Source organism: Schistocerca piceifrons, chromosome X (assembly GCF_021461385.2).
Source record: "Schistocerca piceifrons isolate TAMUIC-IGC-003096 chromosome X, iqSchPice1.1, whole genome shotgun sequence".
Classification (NCBI taxonomy): Eukaryota; Metazoa; Arthropoda; class Insecta; order Orthoptera; family Acrididae; genus Schistocerca; species Schistocerca piceifrons.
The window spans coordinates 288703515-288723326 of record NC_060149.1 but is presented as its reverse complement, the minus strand read 5'-3'; the positions used below and the strand labels follow the sequence as shown (position 1 = coordinate 288723326).

General features: G+C 43.8%; 1 protein-coding gene and 1 pseudogene across 1 annotated transcript in view; one reads left to right on the top strand and one right to left on the bottom strand.

Moving 5' to 3' along the window:
* LOC124722314 (rho GTPase-activating protein 7) overlaps nt 1-19812 on the top strand; it is a 558315-nt gene that overhangs the window by 46622 nt on the left and 491881 nt on the right. The gene's annotated exons all lie outside the window — the stretch shown is intronic.
* LOC124723789 lies at nt 4561-4677 on the bottom strand (annotated as a pseudogene).

Genomic DNA, 19812 nt, shown 5'->3' with positions numbered 1-19812 from the left:
TGTTACAAGCTTCTGCAAAAAAATATGCGTAAGAAAAGATAGGAAAGTTATTCTAAGTTGTTCATGTCTCATGAACGTCTGTGTTAATTACTACGATATAAGCGAAACTGTCGAAGAAAAAAAAATCTTTTTTAAATAAGTGTATTCTGCATCAAGAAAGATTAAGAATCTGTTGAGAGAAAAGCCTTTAAATTTTATTGTAAAAGTGGAATTATTTCTCAGAATAACAAGGTATTCTTGTTTCGATTTTAAAACTCTCTCTTCCGCAACTCAGATTGTCGTTAAAACGAAGGGAAAACCCGAAAACTTGGTAATGTTTCAATTTAGTCGCTGCTTCCATCTTGGCGCAAATAAGTTTCTGTTTCATTAAGACGGAAAGATCTTCCGAGAGATCCGCCATGAGTCCGCACCAGCAGAGAAACCGATTGAGATGAAGTCACCTCTGCCGGGCAGAGTGGCCGAGCGGTTCTAGGCGCTACAGTCTGGAACCGCGCGACCGCTACGGTCGCAAGTTCGAATCCTGCCTCGTGCATCGATGTGTGTGATGTCCTTAGGTTAGTTAGGTTTAAGTAGTTCTAAGTTCTAGGGGACTGATGACCTCAGAAGTTAAGTCCCATAGTGCTCAGAGCCATTTGAACATCTTGAAGTCACCTGCGGCCTGCCGTCATTCACCGCAGCTCCACAGGTAAGTGTGCTCCATTCTGGCAGACGGAGATGTAATTCTTTTGAGCACACAATACGTACCGTCCTCCTCATTTACACAGTGCACACTCCTTTTGTTAGCTAATTTTTTTTTAACCGGCCTGCCAGTGTAACTTCTCTGCTGAAGAATATGCTACTATATTTGCTGTTTGACAAAGAAACTGCACAGTTCTGTCATTGTTTCTCGGTATCACGCACGCTGCATCTGTCGAAGTTCAGTTGGCGATATTTATTGTTTCTAGTCTCGTAGAAACACTGTGCAGTCCACTATCCGACCTAATGCTCGAGAACATTTCAAACAATTACAAAACTGTTAGTCATAGTCCGAGACTATTCCTGATGGATAACGCCCTTAAATCCCTAAAGATATAGAGCACCATACTAGTTACGCAACTTCGTAAGATCCACATTTGGTGGAATGGAAACGATTTTTTGGATACTTTGCTTTCTTTCTGTGCCTGTATTATAGCTGTCTCTAGATTGCTTTGCTATGGTTTCAGTCACCTAAAGAAACCTTAATTACGTGCTTGTTAGCTGCGTAACTTCCGTTTTGTTAATCATATTGTGGAAAATTGTGAGGAATTATGGCACCCATTTTACCTCACTTTGTGAAGGAATAGCTGTTTTTTTTGTTTTTTTTTCTACTTTTTTGAGATGTCTTCTTCTTCTTCTTCTTCTCCTTCTCCTTTTTCCTCAACGATTGACGTTGTGATGAGACACAGGATCCATATTCGGGGGGACGGGGGTTCAAATTCCCCCCCGACCTCCAGACATAGGTTTTTCATGTGTCCATAAGTCGGTTAAGGATAATGCTGTGATGGCTTCTGTGAAAGGGTACTGCCCATTAACCGCCCCCTCCCCCCCCTCAATTCTTCCTCAGACTGTGCTTGTCCTCTGAGGGTAGCAACCATTGACAACCCTATTTTTCCTTCTTTTTGTGATGTTTTCAGGGAACATAGGCGTCAACAGCCGCAAGAACGGCTTGCAATTGCTATTTAAACTCGGATGCTATCTCACTGGATGCTATTTCCATACTCTTAATTTGTGTATAGGAGCAACAATTTTTATACGTAATTTCTTTTTTGCCAGTTGTCATACGTAAGGTTTTTTACACCGTTTCTCACAAATGACTTCTAACCAAATAGAACACCGACGAATTAGCGTCACAGTTGTGCGACTGCGTTCGTGATGTCCTGTTAGAAAGGTAACTGATGGAAAGTCATCGAGTAAAATACACACATGAATAAAAGTTTTGCATGACTTTGGTTCCGAGAGTTCCCGAACCTGTACAGAAAACTGGAATAGAGATCAACATAAACATCATTTCCGCCCATTTTATTGCTCATGAAAACCACACATTGCATGTTGTACCACCATTTAGCGAGACCATCAGAGGTGGTGGTCCAGATTGCTGTACACACCGGTACTTCTGATACCCAGTAGCACGTCCTCTTGCATTGATGCAAGCCTGTATTCGTCGTGGCATACTATTCACAAGTTCATCAAGGCACTGTTGGTCCAGATTGTCCCACTCCTCAACGGCGATTCGACGTAGACCCCTCACAGTGATATGTGGGTCACGACGTCCATAAACAGCCCTTTTCAAACTGTTCCAGGCATGTTCGATAGGGTTCATGCCTAGAGGACATGCTGGCCAATCTAGTAGAGCGATGTCGTTACCCTGAAGGAAGTCATTCACAAGATGTGCACGATGGGGGTCCGAATTGTCGTCCATGAAGACGATGGCCTCGCCAATATGCTGCCGATATGGTTGCATTATCGGTCGGAAGAAGGCATTCACATATCGCACAGCCGTTACGGCGCCTTCCATGACTACCAGCGACGTACGTCGGCCCCACACAATGCCACCTCAGAACAGCAGGGAACCTCCAACTTGCTGCACTCGCTGGACAGTGTGTCTAAGGCGTTCAGCCTGAGCGGGTTGGCTCCAAACACATCTACGACGATTGTCTGGTTGAAGTCATATGCGACACACATCGGTGAAGAGAACGTGATGCTAATGCCAATCCCGAGCGGTCCATTCTGCATGTTGTTGGGCCCATCTGTATCGCGCTGCATGGTGCGTGGTTGCAAAGATGGACCCCGCTATGGACGTCGGGAGTGAAGTTGCGCATCATGCAGCCTATTGCACACAGTTTGAGTCGTAACACGACGTCCTGTGGCTGCACGAAAAGCATTATTCAACATGTTGGCGTTACTGTCAGGGCTCCTCCGAGCCATAATCCGTAGGTAGCGGTCATCCACTGCAGTAGTAACCCTTTGGCGGCCTGAGCGAGGCATATCATCGACAGTTCCTGTCTCTCTGTGTTTCCTCCATGTCCGAATAACATCGCTTTGGTTCAGTCCGAGACACCTTGCAACTTCCATTGTTGAGAGCCCTTCCTGGCACAAAGTAACAATGCGGACGCAATAGAACCGCGGTATTGACGTCTAGGTACGGTTGAACTACAGACAAACGAGCCGTGCACCTCCTTCATGGTGGAACGACTGGAACTGATCGGCTGTCGGACCCCCTCTGTGTAATAGGCGCTGCTCATGCATGGTTGTTTACATCTTTGGGCGGGTTTAGTGACATCTCTGAACAGTCAGAGGGACTGTGTCTGTGATACAATATCCACAGTCAACGTCTATCTTCAGGAGTCCTGGAAACCGGGGTGATGCAAAACTTATTTTGAAGTGTGTAGAAGTAATACGTGGTGTCCCCCAAGGAATTGTTATAGGGCCTCTGCTGTTCCTGATCTATCTAGGAAATTGGAAATTTGTGGTAAGTTCCTATGGGACCAAACTGCTAAGGTCATCGGTCCCTAGGCTTACACACTACTTAATCTAATTTAAACTAACTTACGCTAAGGACAACCCACACATTCATGCCCGATGGAGGACTCGAACCTCCTACGGGGGTAGCCGCGCCAACCGTGGCAAGGTGCTGCAGACCGCACGGATATCCCGTGCGGCGATCTATATAGGAGACAATCTGAGCAGGTTTTCTGCAGATGCTGCTGTCTTTAACCGTCCTGTAAAGTAATCAGATGATAAAAACGAATTGCAAAATTATTTAGACATGATGTGTGTATGGTGCAAAAAGTGGCAACTCATTCTAAACAATGAAAAGTGTTAGGTCATCCATCGGAGTGCTAAAAGGAATTCGTCAAACTTCGGTTACACGATAAGTCACACAAATCTAAAGGCCGTAAGCTCAACTAAGTACTTCAGGATAATAATTACAAATAATGGAAAGATCACATAGATAATTTTGTGGGGCCAGCGAACCAAAGACTGTGATTCATTGACAAAATACTTACAAAATACAATAGGTCTACTAAAGAGACTGGCTACAGTACACTTGTCCATCCTCTTCTGGAATATTGCTGCGTGCTGCGCGTGGTGGGATCCGCACCAGGTAGGACTGAGGGAGGACACCGAAAAACTTCAAAGAAGGGCAGCTGGTTTTGTATTATCGCGAAATAGGGGGGGGGGAAGTGCGACGGATATGATAAACGAATTGGGTGGAAGCATTAAAAAAAGGCTTTTTCTTGGCTGCAGGATTTTCTCCTGACGTTTCAGTCACTAAATTTCCCTCTTTTTTTTATTTGGCGTTGATTTGACAATCACATCCACATAAGGTATTATCGAATTCCACTCCGTCTACAGGCCACAAGTGGCCCATCGGGACCATCCGGCCCCCGTGTCATCCTCAGAGGAGGATGCGGATAGGAGGGGCGTGGGGTCAGCACACCGCTCTCACGGTCGTAATGATAATATTCTTGACCGAAGCAGCTGCTATTCGGTCTAGTAGCTCCTCAGTTGGCATCACGAGGCTGAGTGCACCCCGAAAAGTGGCAACAGCGCATGGTGGCCTGGATGGTCACCATCCAAGTACCGACCACGCCCGACAGCGCTTAACTTCGGTGATCGCACGGGAACCGGTGTAACCACTGCGGCAAGGCCGTTGCCCCTATTATGCAATTACCACTATTTTTACGTCATGTATTCACAAAATTGTCATTCCATAAATACATTCTTTCCACATACATAAATACATAATTCCCCTCCGCATCCCACACGCGCACACACACACACACACACACACACACACACACACACACACACATAAATACATACACACACTGCTAGTATAGTTCTTAATTTTGCACTTGTTAAGTATAGATCGTCACAAGTTTATGTATCTATTTTAAGGATTGACTGAGTCACCTATCGTCACATCTCCACACTGTCTTGAATGGGATTCCGAAATATGAATACGCGACCTTATTGTTTTCCTGCCCCAGCATAGTAATCTTTTGCTAACTCATTGGGTATTTCATTCCCGTGACTGCCGCTGTGGCAGGTCGGGTTGTCAGAGGAGATAGAGAAGATCCAAAGAAGAGCGGCGCGTTTCGTCACAGGGTTATTTGGTGAACGTGATAGCGTTACGGAGATGTTTAGCAAACTCAAGTGGCAGACTCTGCAAGAGAGGCGCTCTGCATCGCGGTGTAGCTTGCTGTCCAGGTCTCGAGAGGGTGCGTTTCAGGATGAGGTATCGAATATATTGCTTCCACCAACTTATACCTCCCGAGGAGATCACGAATGTAAAATTAGAGAGATTCAAGCGCGCACGGAGGCTTTCCGGCAGTCGTTCTTCCCGCGAACCATACGCGACTGGAACAGGAAAGGGAGGTAATGACAGTGGCACGTAAAGTGCCCTCCGCCACAGCGTTTGGTGGCTTGCGGAGTATAAATGTAGATGTAGATGTGGAAATTGTGATAGGACCGCTGTTGTTCTCTATATACGGAAATGATTTGGCCGTCAGGGTGGGCAGCAATCTGCGGTTGTTTGCTGATGTTCCCGTGGTGTACGGTAAGCTGTCGACGTTGAGTAAATGGAGGAAGATACAAGGCGACTTACACAAACTTTATGTTGGTGTGATTAATGGCTGCTACCCCTAAATGTGGAAAAATGTTAGTTAACGTGGATGAGTGGGAAGATCAAACCAGTAATATTCGAATACAGTATTACTAGTGTCCTGCTTGACACAGTCAAGTCGTTTAAATATCTGGGCGTAACGTTGCAAAGCGATATGAGATGGAAAACTGTGGTAGAGAAGGCGAATAGTCGACTCCGGTTTATTGGGAGAACTTTAGGAAAGAGTGGTTCACCTTTAAAGGAGACATGTTCTTGAGTACTGCTCGGGTGTTTGGGGTCCGTACTAGGTCGGATTGAAGGAAGACATCGAAGAGATTCAGAGGCGGGCTGCTAGATTTGTTACCGATAGGTTCGAGCAATGCGTAAGTGTTACGGAGAACTCAAATGAGAATCCATGGAGGGAAGGCGACGTCCTTTTCGATAAATACTATTGAGAAAATTTAGAGAATCGGCATTTGAAGCTAGCTGCCGATAGATTCTACCTCCGCCAACATACATTGCGGGTACGGACCACAGTGATAATCTACGAGGAAGTAGGGCTGATACAGAGGCATATAGACAATCGTTTTACCCTGGCTTTATTTGCGACTCGAACAGGAAAGTAAATGACTAGTAGTGGTGCAGGGTACCCTCCGCTACACACCATACGGCGGCTTGCGAAGTATTTATGTAGATGCAGCTGTTCATATGTTTGTTAGGATTATCACAGTCTTAGAAGACTACACTGATCGCGCGGGATTAGCCGAGCAATCTAAGGCGCTGCAGTCATGGACTGTACGGCTGATCCCGGCGGAGGTTCGAGTCCTCCCTCGGGTATGGGTGTGTGTGTTTGTCCTTAGGATAATTTAGGTTAAGTAGTGTGTAAGTTTAGGGACTGATGACCTTAGAAGTTAAGTCCCATAAGATTTCACACACATTTGAACATTTTGAACACTGGTCGCTTTGGGGCACTGCGGGTGGTATAGAAATGGTAGCAGGCTGCTGTATGCAATTAACAGTGTAAGATGTTTCGAGGTGGAGACGTGACAGAATAGCAGAAAGGAGTTACCTTCTTCTTCTAGGCGCTACAGTCTGGAACCGCGCGAACGCTGCGGTCGCAGGTTCGGATCCTGTCTCGGGCATGGATATGTGTGATGTCCTTAGGTTAGATAGGTTTAAGTAGTTCTAGGTTCTAGGGGACTGATGACCTCAGAAGTTAAGTCCCATAGTGCTGAGAGCCATTTGAACCAGTTACCGTCTTTCAACGTGCCCATGACAACACCGCCATTGAATTTTCCCGTTTTGCTGACGTACCAACAAGAACCGTCCTGCGTTTATGTCGTAACATGACGTAAGAGCAGAGCTCATGGAAAGAGCCTAACCTACAGGTCACGAGTGCCACGCCTTATCAAACTCAACCGGCTTGAAATCTTACAGGATTTGCTGCTGTCGGTGAATACCCGTCCATCTCAACCAGAGTCCGGTCAAAAATTGCGAAGGGAGCAACAGTCACTGGACATTTGGAGTTGTTACCTCCGAAAAGGTCATTGCTGACAGCGGCACATAAAGCTTTACGTCTCCGGTGGGCCAAACAACGCAGAAACAGGACAGTACGTGACGAGATAGGTAACGTGGTCCGATGAGTCGCAATTTCGAGTCTTTTCAAATGTTGCAAGGTCTCACGCCCCAACTTTTCATTCAACCCTTGGACAACCAATTTCTTTTTCGAAGATATAAAGGTACTGTTATTTTAATTAATTTCCGTAGTCAGAAATAACTATGTGAAAATTATATTTCCCGCTGCTTCATTTCCAACAAGGGCGGGGGGAACTGGACACACAGGGTTATTCACAACTACGTAATCCGTACATCAGAAGTTTGTAACTCACACTATAAGTGCTCAATATCGGCTTCATTTGTTACGTGTCAAGCGTCAGTTCTTGCGTACAATTCGTTGACACGATACGTCAAGCCTGCCGTTGTGACCGAGTGGTTCTAGGCGCTTCAGTCCAGAACCGCGCTGCTGCTACGGTCGTAGGTTCGAATCCAGCCTCGGGCATGGACCTAACTAACCTAAAGAGATCACACACACCCATGCTCGAGGCAGGATTCGAACCTGCGACCGTAGCGGTCGCGCGGTTCCAGACTGTAGCGCCTAGAACCGCTCGGCTACCCCGGCCGGCTGTGTGATGTCCTTAGATTAGTTAGGTTTAAGTAGTTCTAAGACTAGGGGACTGATGACCTCAGATGTTAAGTCCCATAGTGCTTAGAGCCATTTTTGAACGCTATGTCAGGGCAAGCGCGAAGGTAGTCCGCTTTGCGAATCTGCTAACTGGGTTGCCTACCTGCAGGAGTGAGGACGAGGGTTAACAATGTAAGCAGAGGACAGCACAACCTACAGGTGCGCTCTGTAATTACAATAATTGTGCAAACCATTACCAGTCTTCCACAAGAATGAGACAATGATACTTAGCAATGACATGCAGCAAACTAAAACCTGTTGTTGGATAACCTACTGAGCGACACATACATCCAGATTGTAATCAAAGGGTTAGCTCACAGCGTGTGGAGGGTGTAGTTCAGACTGCAAGTGGTTCCCTGGTGTTGTATTGGTTCCATGACTTGGTCTGCTCATTCAGTTTACCGCGTCAACCATTGTGTTACTCCACAATTCTCGCTGACAAAGTGTTACCCTTCTACACTACGCAACACAATTAACGGATTACTTTTTCGGAACCACAGAATTGTTCCCATTGCGACGCCTAAGTTTGAAATTTGGCTCAAAGGTGCCTACTACTTTCTTCTGTAATGGTGCAAAAGCGTGGCGCCCTGCGACGTCGCCCTCGCGGTCGAGGAACCGTTAAACCCCGCAAGGTGTCGACACACGCGAAAGAAAGGCCACAGTTTAGAAATTCATGTGGCGTTTAGGGTGGATAAATCGTGTCACATTGGCACCAAATTTCATCACAACTCTATCCAACATCACCGTGACTCGTTACGCGATGATAAGGTTGTCACAGTCCCTCTTACCCATATTTCGTCACTTCTTTTGACGCCTCTGTTTTCTTACGGGTAGCCGAGGAAACATTCGAGACGCACCAGAGCCCAGAATCGACACGACATGGCCTCAGAGTGTGACATAAATGGCGTCAATGAAACAATCCCTTCCTGTGGGGAGTTGATTCCCACACATTTCGCAGTTGAAAACGACAGTCTGCAGCGAGATAATCAACAGGAAAATGTTCTTGACAACCTTTGACTGCTTTACTGTTGAGCGTGCTGGCACCCCCTTCCAGTGCAGTGCGACTACAATTATTGCTCTCGTGTACAGATTGGAACCATTATGCTCCAGGCAAATGCCGGGATGGTTCCTTTCAAAAGGGCACGGCCGACTTCCTTCCCCGTCCTTCCCTCATCCGATGAGACCGATGACCTCGCTGTCTGGTCTCCTTCCACAAACCAACCAACAACAATGGAACCATTAGAGACCGTTCAAAACCATTCGACGAAATTTGAAGTGATCCGAAACAGGAAACAGTAGTTTTTTTTTTTTTTCAATCCTCCTGTTTTCCGCCCTCCTGTGGCGTTATGACGCGGGAATATAACATTAACATGTACTACTACTACTACTACGTGATCAGGCCCCGGTCGCAGGTCGCAGGTTCGAATCCTGCCTCGGGCATGGATGTGTGTGATGTCCTTAGGTTAGTTAGGTTTAAGTAGTTCTAAGTTCTAGGGAACTGATGACCTCAGCAGTCAAGTCCCATAGTGCTCAGAGCCATTTGACCCTTTTTCTATTTTTTTTTTTTTTTTTTAATCAGGCTCAGTGGACCGCACGCTCTACAAGTTTCCTCCTCCACTGTATTCTGTCCATTGCTGCTATCCGCCATCCATTCACATCTATTGACACTTGGTTTAAATCTTCATGGAGTCCGTCCCTCTAACGCTTCTTGGGTCTCCCTAGAAGTCTCTTTCCTGTAGGTGTGAAATCCAGGAGCTTCCGAGGCCATCTGTGATCCTCCATCCGGGCCACATGGCCGGCCCACTGCATTCATTTGGCTTTGACAGTTTCTGCTATGTTGGGCTGCTGGTATAGTTCCTCAAGCTCTTGGTTGTATCTGATCCTCCATTCCCCTGTATCTGCATCCAGAACCGGACCGAAGTTCTTCCGAAGCACTTTTCTCTCAAGAACAAGGAGCTTATGGAAGTCCTGATTCCGGATACTCCATGTCTCACAGCCATATAGAACAACAGGCTGGATGAGGGTTTTGAATAGTTGAATCTTGAACTGTCTGGAGAGATATCTGGACCGAAGCAGTTGTGCTAGGCTGTGATAAGATCGGTTTCCTGCTTGTATTCTGGCATTGATTTCTGCTTCACCTGCAGTGATTGTAGATGATCAGCAGTCTGACAATGACCACGCGTCATAACGAGGTACTCTGTCTTGGCTTCGTTTATGTTTAGCCCAAATTTGCTGGCAGTCTCCTTTAGTGCTTTCGTCATTTGCTCCAACTCCTTTTCCGACCTAGAGAGTAAACAGATGTCGTCTGCATAGGTTAAGTATGCCAGTCTCTTTCCTTCGATTTCAATCCCTTCGTTCTTTTGGAAGGTCTCGCGTACAATCTTCTCGAGGCAAAGTTGAACAGGATATGGGACAACCCATCTTCTTGCCTGAGTCCTGTCACAATTTCAACATTATCATGTACGTGAATAAAATGGCTATGGGTCCCTCTAAGACTCCAGTTCGACAAACAGAAATTTCGACACCGAATCAGCCTATCGGCTGCTCTAGCACCTGGCAATTACGCAACCCTTTCAGCATCACGTGGGAACGGTTTGACGTCCTCCTGGCACAGGAGCAGCCGCGAGCCTGAATTGATCTCGAAGTTTCGGAGTGTCCGCCTGAGTAGCTGCCCAGCCAGCGCGGCGGATTGCTAAGCAAAGGAGTCCAGGTTAGAATCCCGGCCGGGTCGAAGATTTTCCTTATATTCGTATAGTCATAACTGACATTACGTTATTGAGATGGATGTACGGAAAAAAGTTTTATGATGTGTACACGTGTAACGTGCTCAACAAAGTTGCGACGGTGGCACCGAAGGTGACTAATTTGTATCCAGTGTGCTTATTTTATGCTATTTTTGCTGATGGTTTACATAATTTTTACATTACTAAGAATTCTGTAGGAATGTACCGTCGATGATGATGCAAAGTAGGACCCAGCGCTTACTACATTAGTTGCTCTTGATCTCATTGTACCTAACCATCATGCAACAATGTGTACTTTATTTTGTCAAGTGTCGTAATGATACCCGTGTAGTCCAAGCCGTAACATGAGTTTCAAGATTGCAGACGGAGTAATGTGCGATAAAGGCGCATCCACGGTACATTAAACTTTGATCTTCCTGCTTCCTAACAGCCCTTAGGGAAAATGAAGTGGTTTTTAAGCTTTCCGCGTGTCGGATACTATGGCGCCGTCCATTTGGCGCTCAGCTTTGACTCGTGAAGCGTCGTTACACACGTCGCATAGGGAGGACCGATCTACCGCCTCTCTCCACTGTAATAAATAACGAGAGGGTGAGGGTGGTGGTGGGGAGCGGACACTTGTTGTCGGGGGCGGTGGCGGGGGCGGCGGCGACGGCGCGAAGCCAACAAGTGTGCGCGCGCACGCGGCGGCGTCCCGGCGTCGGAAGCGTCGCGGCGCTGGGGCCGCAATCGGCCGGCGGCCGGCCACCATGTCGCACTTCAGGGACTACAAGTTTTTCCGCAGCTTCAGCGCCAAGGTGGAGGGCTGGCCGCTGCGCAAGGCCGAGCAGCTCTGGCGCCGCCTGCGCGAGCATAAGATCGCAGGTCAGTCCAGCACCACCCAACCTTTCGCATTTCTTCACAGCATTACTTTGCAGCCTTCTATAACCGTCACTTAGAGCTTTCTGTATTACATAGGGCGTCATACGAGCTTTTGATATTTTCACAAGATAGCCAATAATTTATATTGCGACTATCGTCAGTCGCTTTATAATGTTTTTAGAAAAAAATTTCGTCAGTCAGTCAGTCAGCTTTCGAGCCAGTGTACGCTTGTCATTAAGTTTCGTTTCTTACTCATATATATATATATATATATATATATATATATATATATATATATATATATATATATATATATATATATATATATATATATATATATATATATACAAAAAATATTTTGTTCGGCGTGCAATTAGTCGTCGGTATCCTCGCGACGTTATTTCATTCCGGAAGTCGTGAATATGGCACTTAGAATAGCGCACACACAATAATGAATCTTTTTAAAGTGCCATACTTCCAACTTCCGGGATTACATGATGTTTCCATGATCAGCGCACATATATTTCTACTACTGTATTCAGTTTCCAAATGCTCTCCAGTAACATTAAAAATATGAAGTTCCATTAAAAAAGACTCAGTTGCACCAGTATATTAAAAACTTAACGAACATTGACCATACAGATACATACGCGCCCCTTTGCTTGCGCCTTCTGTGACTCACTATATATGCTCCAGGTGTGTACCTGCGAATAATATTTTAGTAGGAGTACAACACTGATCCTAAAAAAATGTATACAGATATGCCGATGAAAATCCATGTCCAAAAATGTTGATGCGGTTGTATGTGCGCTGTGTGCTTTGCCGCTCTTGTAAATTATTACGTTTTACTGTCGACGATTCCGTTTTATTCCACATGATAAACGTTTTGCCAGTCATTTTTTTCTCTCAGATTACGTCGCATAATTGGCACGGTCAGTGTCTCTGAAGAATAAAGTTGTATACAAAATTCTGTTTGTACCATATCAAAGATATGTGTAATGAACCCAGGAGGTCTAGTGACAAATGATATCGTCCCTTAAGAATGCAGGAGACTATAACATTATGTTTAGATCATGACAAAATTACATGCAGTCTCTTTCAACCTCCTGCCAGCCCATGTAAGACATATTCCTATCACTTCTGTTATCTTTTTACTGCATTTAAACGCATTAATTCGTTGCAACTTGCTTCATGTCATCATTAGAAGTCATTCACCGACAGCGACAAAGGAACTATAACAACCACAATACGAAAAACTATGAAGGTGTTAGACTGTTGATCTAGAATGTACGTGTCACACCCTGCGCCACATTTTGTAAAGGTAAGTTCCTAGGCGAACGTTCAAATTTTGTTTTCAATGAATTTGTCTCTTGATTTGTTACCAACACTGAATGTGATTCGTTGTTTGTGCAACTAGTTCTGATTTTACACTATGCCAGTCTTACATAAAACTCTATATACTAATTAGGGAACGATTATTGTATCATGAATTATGAAGAACCTTTGTTTTATTTTGTGGTACCTGTTCATGACAGTATTATATAGCCGTTCCCTTATCGCTCGCGAGATGGGAAAATATCAGCAGTACACATGTTTGGAAAATGCTACGTCGCAAAAGATAATTTCTTTTTGTTGAATCGGATTATTTTCAGTCTTCTGAAGATAAGTGACCACTGTTGATGATTTAGCCTTTACGAACATTCCACGTTTACATAGCCTTCCTTTCAGAGTGTAATTCATAAATCTTGTTCTGATTGAGCCTGATGTGTTGTTATTGCACAGCTTCTTACCTTTAGCGCTTTATCTACTTATTAGAAATGGAATTTCTGCTAGCACGAGACGCGAAATAAACTTTTTATCGATGGCGTTTTCAGCAACAATTGTGAACTGCCCTTTCAGAAATATCTCGACGCTACGAAGTAATATCCTTTTTAGTGCGCTGTGAATAACGATGTAACACAGGCGTTTTAGTTCAGTTCAGCGCCCAATTCTCTTTCGGGCAGTACAGGCGTGGTATCGCAGCCAACGCCCTCTAGTCACGCAGCTTAACGTATATTCTGTGTATACGCACATACACACATTCCCATGACTTTTTCTTTGTTGCGTCTTCCAACTGCACTAATTTTGGTTTGACTGATAATTTCAGTTAAGTTGTAGGTTTTCTAAGTAAAGAAACTCTGACTGATGATCTGAATAACCGTGTATATTGTCATTTTTACTTTTAGTCTGAATTAATCAGTAAAATATACATTACTATAGGCAGTTCGTAAACATGGTCTGCATTGGGCCATGATTTCTACAAGACTGTATTTGTCTCTGTCGGATGTGTAGTTAAGTTCTCTATCTTGCTTACATTTGGCCAGCTGCTCCGTAGGTGAAGGTTAAAATTCTTCTGGGTGCTGTACCGCGTCGTTGTATCAAATACTTTAATTATAAACTTAAAACGATCGTTTCAATCGTATCACAACGGCCTTCCGCAGGGCAAGACTGGTTTTGTATAGGGAATGTGGCTCTGATTATTGCAGACGATCGGTGTCATGACTAGCCTGTTATATTCTGGGGCCAATAAAGTTTCAAAAATGTGGCTATTGACACCGATCGACTGCAATAAATAGTGCCACCTTTCCTCCAGCAAAACCAGTTGTGCCATGAGGAAGGCCGTTGTAATACGGTCGAAACGTTGGTTTTAATTTTATAATTATAGTATTTTATACAATGGCGCGGTATAAAGCAGAGGAATTTTTATCTTCAAGACATCGGCCACGGAAGCCTACGTAGTTATGTGCTCCGTAGGTCTTTGGAAAAACAGTTTTTCTGTGTTAGCCAAACAAATTGTGTTTAACTATATGGTCAACTTTTAATTTTGTTGACGCCATTTGCTTGCCCAGTGTGCTAAGGTGTTTGAAAATTCCATCAATCTGTTGTTTATGGCGTATTAGAAACTCCGATGTACAGAAACTACCTTCCGTTTTTTTCACTCGCGAATCATTGTAGAAACAACATCATTAAAACGCTCTCTGCGTAGTTGTGGATGCCCAATATCTTTCTGTGTTAATATTCACAAATTCTGTAAACTTTGTAGATGTAACCGCTGTGCAACCGTCAACAGCTTCCTCTCTTTGATCATGCACACAGGCGTTTTATTTCCGCACATGCTGCTGCTAAACAACTGAATTAAAATATTTGTGTAAATTTATTTTGCAGTTTTTAGCTCGCAGACACGAAATCCGGAACCATTACCACGCTGCAGTGGTGATCACGAGAGCGGTTAACGCACTAACATCGAACTCTTGACAACTCTACTTTGCAAAAGTAAAAAATAAATAAAATAAAATAAAAATAAAAAAATAAAAAAATGCTGTTATTTACGAAGATCTTATTTTTCCACAAGTTCTTCTAAAACGTTAATACGTATCACGTTCTGGCATTTCATGTTTTTATTTTTTTTTATTTTTGACGTTATACATTCCGCTTATCGCTGTCAGTATATTTATTAGTTTCTCATTGCTATTTGCATGGTTTCTCATTTTCAGACACAGATCTGGCTTACATAAGCAATATTACAAGCGAGCAACATTGACAGATCCCATTTCGTGGCAACAGAAACAATTATTACGCGCGAAAGAACATTAAGACGTCTGAAACTTGTCTCTTCAATTGCTTCAAGTAAACATTTCAGTCTGTTCTTTTTTCCGTCTGTAACAGTTGTTTCTGCCGAATTGAAATAGGATTCGGCGATTCGTTTCTCACATTACTAGTGCGTTCCACGGCATTCGATGTATATGCTTGTAAATGTCAAATCGTCGAAACTACAATCGCAACTACTAAATATATTGACAGCCGTAGCGACATTCCTTACGTTCAAGAATTTTACATAGGCTGTGGATCTTCCCTTCATCGAATTATTATTGTTTTTCAATTTCTTTCTTTACCGCTTTACCCTTTTCTGAAAATTTTGTCGTTAAATATCGTGACTATGTTGATACAAGGGAAGCAGTGTTCGTCCCTTAAATCTTTGCATTCACAAATGTGACAGTGCCCCTCCTTTTCGGTATTATCCCGAAGATTACTCCACGCTCTCGGAAATACGATACGGCGTGAGATGGTAATCGAGTGGAGAAGTGAATGCTATCATGTCTCTCAGCCCATTATGTTTCCTTACGAAAATTTTAGTTGCACAAAAAAGTGATTTCGATGGCAAACGAAGAGATCGCCTAGGGCCTAGACAGCAGCAGAGCGAAGCTCGGAGGAGGAGACCCCCGGCTGCCGGCGCGAGCGCGTCCGCGTTCGCGTGCGCTGAACGCATTCGACACATGTTTATTAGTGGAAAAACCAAAAATAACGAGGCCGACCTCGCGCATGAGTGGCCGCGCACGCCGTGTCACGGGACGGCCTTCTGCGAGGACGTCTTGCTCACCCCGCTCTCCTCCCAGTTTCCGGCGGCAGCATTCTAGGGACGCCGCATCCAAGCTCAGTCGTACATCGAGCTTCTCACACCTAACAGAGACGTGCTGCTCCATCCCTATTGTTAGAATCGACTGGGAAATTAATACACCAGTACGAAGTTTTACTACTTACAAATGAAGGCACAGCTGTGCTGATTGTTCTTCGAGATATTACCTGTTCACTCGCAAAATTTCTTCCACTCCGTTAGGTCGTCTGGTACAGCAATCGTATGTAGAATATTCGAATTAAAAACTGTCTTGATTGCAGTTTGTTCTTTTACTAACAACGCATTTCGTTTTCGTGGGGCATCTTCAGATTATTTTAAAACTTTCCTTTACCAACATATTAAAAACAATAAAACGGCTCTGTGCTACGCTGAAGCACGCATTGAATCAGATTGACCCGCCAAGACGTTTTCCTTGTCAAAAAACCATAAAACGGCTCTGCGCTAGATTGAAGCAGTGTCGAATCAAATGAACCCGCTGAAGTCTGCTGCTACGACGACTTTATTAAGATCTCTGTCGGTTCATCTTATTCTACACGTGCTTCAGTCTAGCACAGAGCCGTTTTATGATTTTTTTATGTTAGACAATGAAAAGTTCTCGCCGAATCAATCTGATTCGAAGCATGCTTCAGTCTAGCACAGAGCCGTTTTATTGTTTTTAATGCTTTGTTAAAGGAAAGATTTAAGATAATCTGAAGATGCCTCACGAAGGCGAAACACGTTATTAATAAAATAATAAGACTGTTTCTAATTCAAAAACTTACTTACTAACTCGAGCTCCATCACCTCACAGGGGAGAACGATAAAGCACCAATTTTGGGGTTAAAAATGGTTCAAATGGCTCTAAGCACTATGGGACTGAACATCTGAGGTCATCAGACTTAGGACTACTTAAACCTAACTAATCTAAGGAAATCACACGCATCCATGCCCGAGGTAAGATTCGAACCTGCGACGGTAGCAGCAGCGCGGTTCCGGACTGAAGGTAAGGACTAAGAAACAATTATTTGAAACACAGCTAAACAGAAACATTCCCGTAGATATCCGTATACATTATCATTATTACTTGAGATTTCCTAAGTACAGAGGTTTTTTCTCGAATATAATAATAGCTCAGAAATTTGAAGATATTATCACGCAATATTTAATAAATATAGCGGCTGAAGAAAAATTTACGCACTCAGACTTCACACCATGATTCCTTTGATTCCAGCAACATAAAAACGCCTGTAACGAACTTTCATCCTGTGCTTACTGTCGGTGCAAAATTGACGTCAAAAAATGACAGTATGGTAACATTGTAATCTCATCTGCAATTACATTCAGTCAAGAAGTTATGATACTGCTATCCAATTGGTGCACTGGGTAGAGTGCGGGTTCGAAGACTGAAGGTGCAAGGCCCGATTCGAGTTATGTACATATATTTTTGTTTGTTAACAACAATAACACGAAAATGAGAGTGCAATTGCTTTCATCATTCTATTGTAATCGTATCTTTGTTTCACTCATCCACTCAATTCTCATAACGTGCACTAAACTGCACCACGATTTACGGTCGATTTTCTGCTTTGCTTTCCACATCCTAAGAGGTAAAAAAACCATTAACGCCATCGATATTCTGTATGATACCTTTTGTACATGTTATTACAGACTTACCAAATGCATAAAAATATGCACAAACGAAATTTGGTTACAGACTTTCATGTGCCGCTAGTATCTAAGGAATCTCTCTGTTAAATCCACGTGCTGAATTTTTCTTTTTACTGTAACACTATTTCACATACATGTAATTTGTAGATTTTTTTAATTACTTGGTGCGGTACAGCTACGGAGGGGTGCGTTTGTAACTACAGTAGAGTGATGGCATGGAAGATTCTTTAATATTAATCAGGAACTGCGCAGAAACCGAAAACTAACGAATACTGATATATTTTTGAGGTTACTAGGGCAGCAGAACATTTATTGTAAAGAAGCCGAGCGGTGTTACGAAATGCTACTTGTTGGAAACCTGGTACTGATAATTAAAATTTGCCAATACGTTTGTTTGCACACGTATGACAGAACGATGGCTTCAGTACCAGGTGGATAGTTCTCTCTCATCTCTACATGTCGAAGATATGCACTACTAAAGACGGCCGAGCGATGTTGTACAGTGTAAACTACCGTCGCCAGCCGTGAACCTACATCAGAATATACTACATTAAAATTTGTCGCTAAATCGCTTCAGACAAATGCCTGGATGATTGCTTTGAAAGGGCGGCTTATACTCAGCCTCTAATGACCCCGTTGCCATCGCGACGTTAAACACTAATCTCCTACTCCTCCAAACATTTACTTACGACTGCTTGAAGATGGCAAATATTCATTATCAAGTTTCAAATAATAATGAAGCTACCGCCACTTTGACGGGGTGGTAGCTTCTTTACTTTTTGGAACTTGGTAAAGGATGCTTACCATCCGCAATCGGTTGACAATAAACTGTAGTGTGAAATGAGATTGTATACTACGTATTAATCGCGCAAAGTTGACACCCGGCGCTCTGGCTGATGGGAGCGGCTGTAAATGGGAAATACCTTTGCAGTCGCTCCCATCAGCCACCGCGGCTAGTGTCAAAACTTTGTTTGCGTGTACAATACTACATTCTGACCACTCGCTGTTGCTCCATGCCACAATGACAAATATTATCTGCATGAAAGTTTCAACTTCACTGCTGAGCTCCACAATCGTGCTTCTGACGTACGAGATCACAACTCACATCAGACAATGCAGCGAGATAGTTGCATCGGTGGTAGTAATTGTCTAAATATGTTCTGCTACTGGTTGAGCGGTAATGACACTGAGAAGGTGAAGTATATTACGCCGCTATGCGTTGCTCAACGGTCTACGGAATATACTGAATCGCGGAAGCTTAATACATCCTTTTCTTCGAGAACGCTTCCAAACGTAGGAATAAGATTTTCTGACATGGTTAATGCTCTTAATCTTGTATCATTCTAGATACTGAAGCACTTATTTTTAATGGCACGATATACTTATGTGACGACATTTGAAAACACTTGAAAAGACGAGTGCAGTGATACGACGCTTGTTAATAATGACATTGAAATGTTTAGAAAAATTATCTGAGAAGCATGCTAAAATTTTGAAGCAAGGCGTGGGAAATCTGCTGTCTCTTTGCCGGTTTCGTCTTTATATGCAGGAAGAAGAAAAGCGGAGACTACTTAGACAACGCTGATTTCTGTTTTGGCCTTATTTCTTATAGCAGTGATACACCTTGATGACTGTGATATCTGCGAAAATGACCCTGTACTGAAATGTATTATGCAACACGATTTCCAACATTTGTATCATGTTTAAGGAATTATTTTTTGGGAGGTATCTACAATTTCGAAACGTAGTTTGCCATTAACGACGGGCCATAACGTGTGTCACTCTTGGTCTTTTTTGCAATGCAACAGCGAGTTTCGGCCATCTTTTCCCAAAGTTTCAGCCTACTTAGAAAATTTTGCGAAAAGTTTTATCGCCGTCATTAACAAGCTTCATGTTGACCCACCAGGATAGCACCACGCATTAGCACTTCACTTTCGGGATTCGGGGAGATACGCTGGGCCAGGATTGAATCCGCCAGGCGGAATAACGAGCATGGCTAATATGCCGACAAGCCTGGATGTTGCTTTTAGGTGGTTTCCCGCGTCCGACTAGGTGAATACTGGGCTGATATCCACTTCCCGCCTCTGTTACACGATTCACAAGCGTTTCGAAAAAGATCTCACAGTTTCACTTGTATAACAGACATAGACAGATGGGGTACATAAATTCCATCCCGTGTTGGTAGGTTGGGAGGAGAGGGGGGGGGGAGGGGGAAGAGGCGTGGCTACAGGAAGGGCATCCG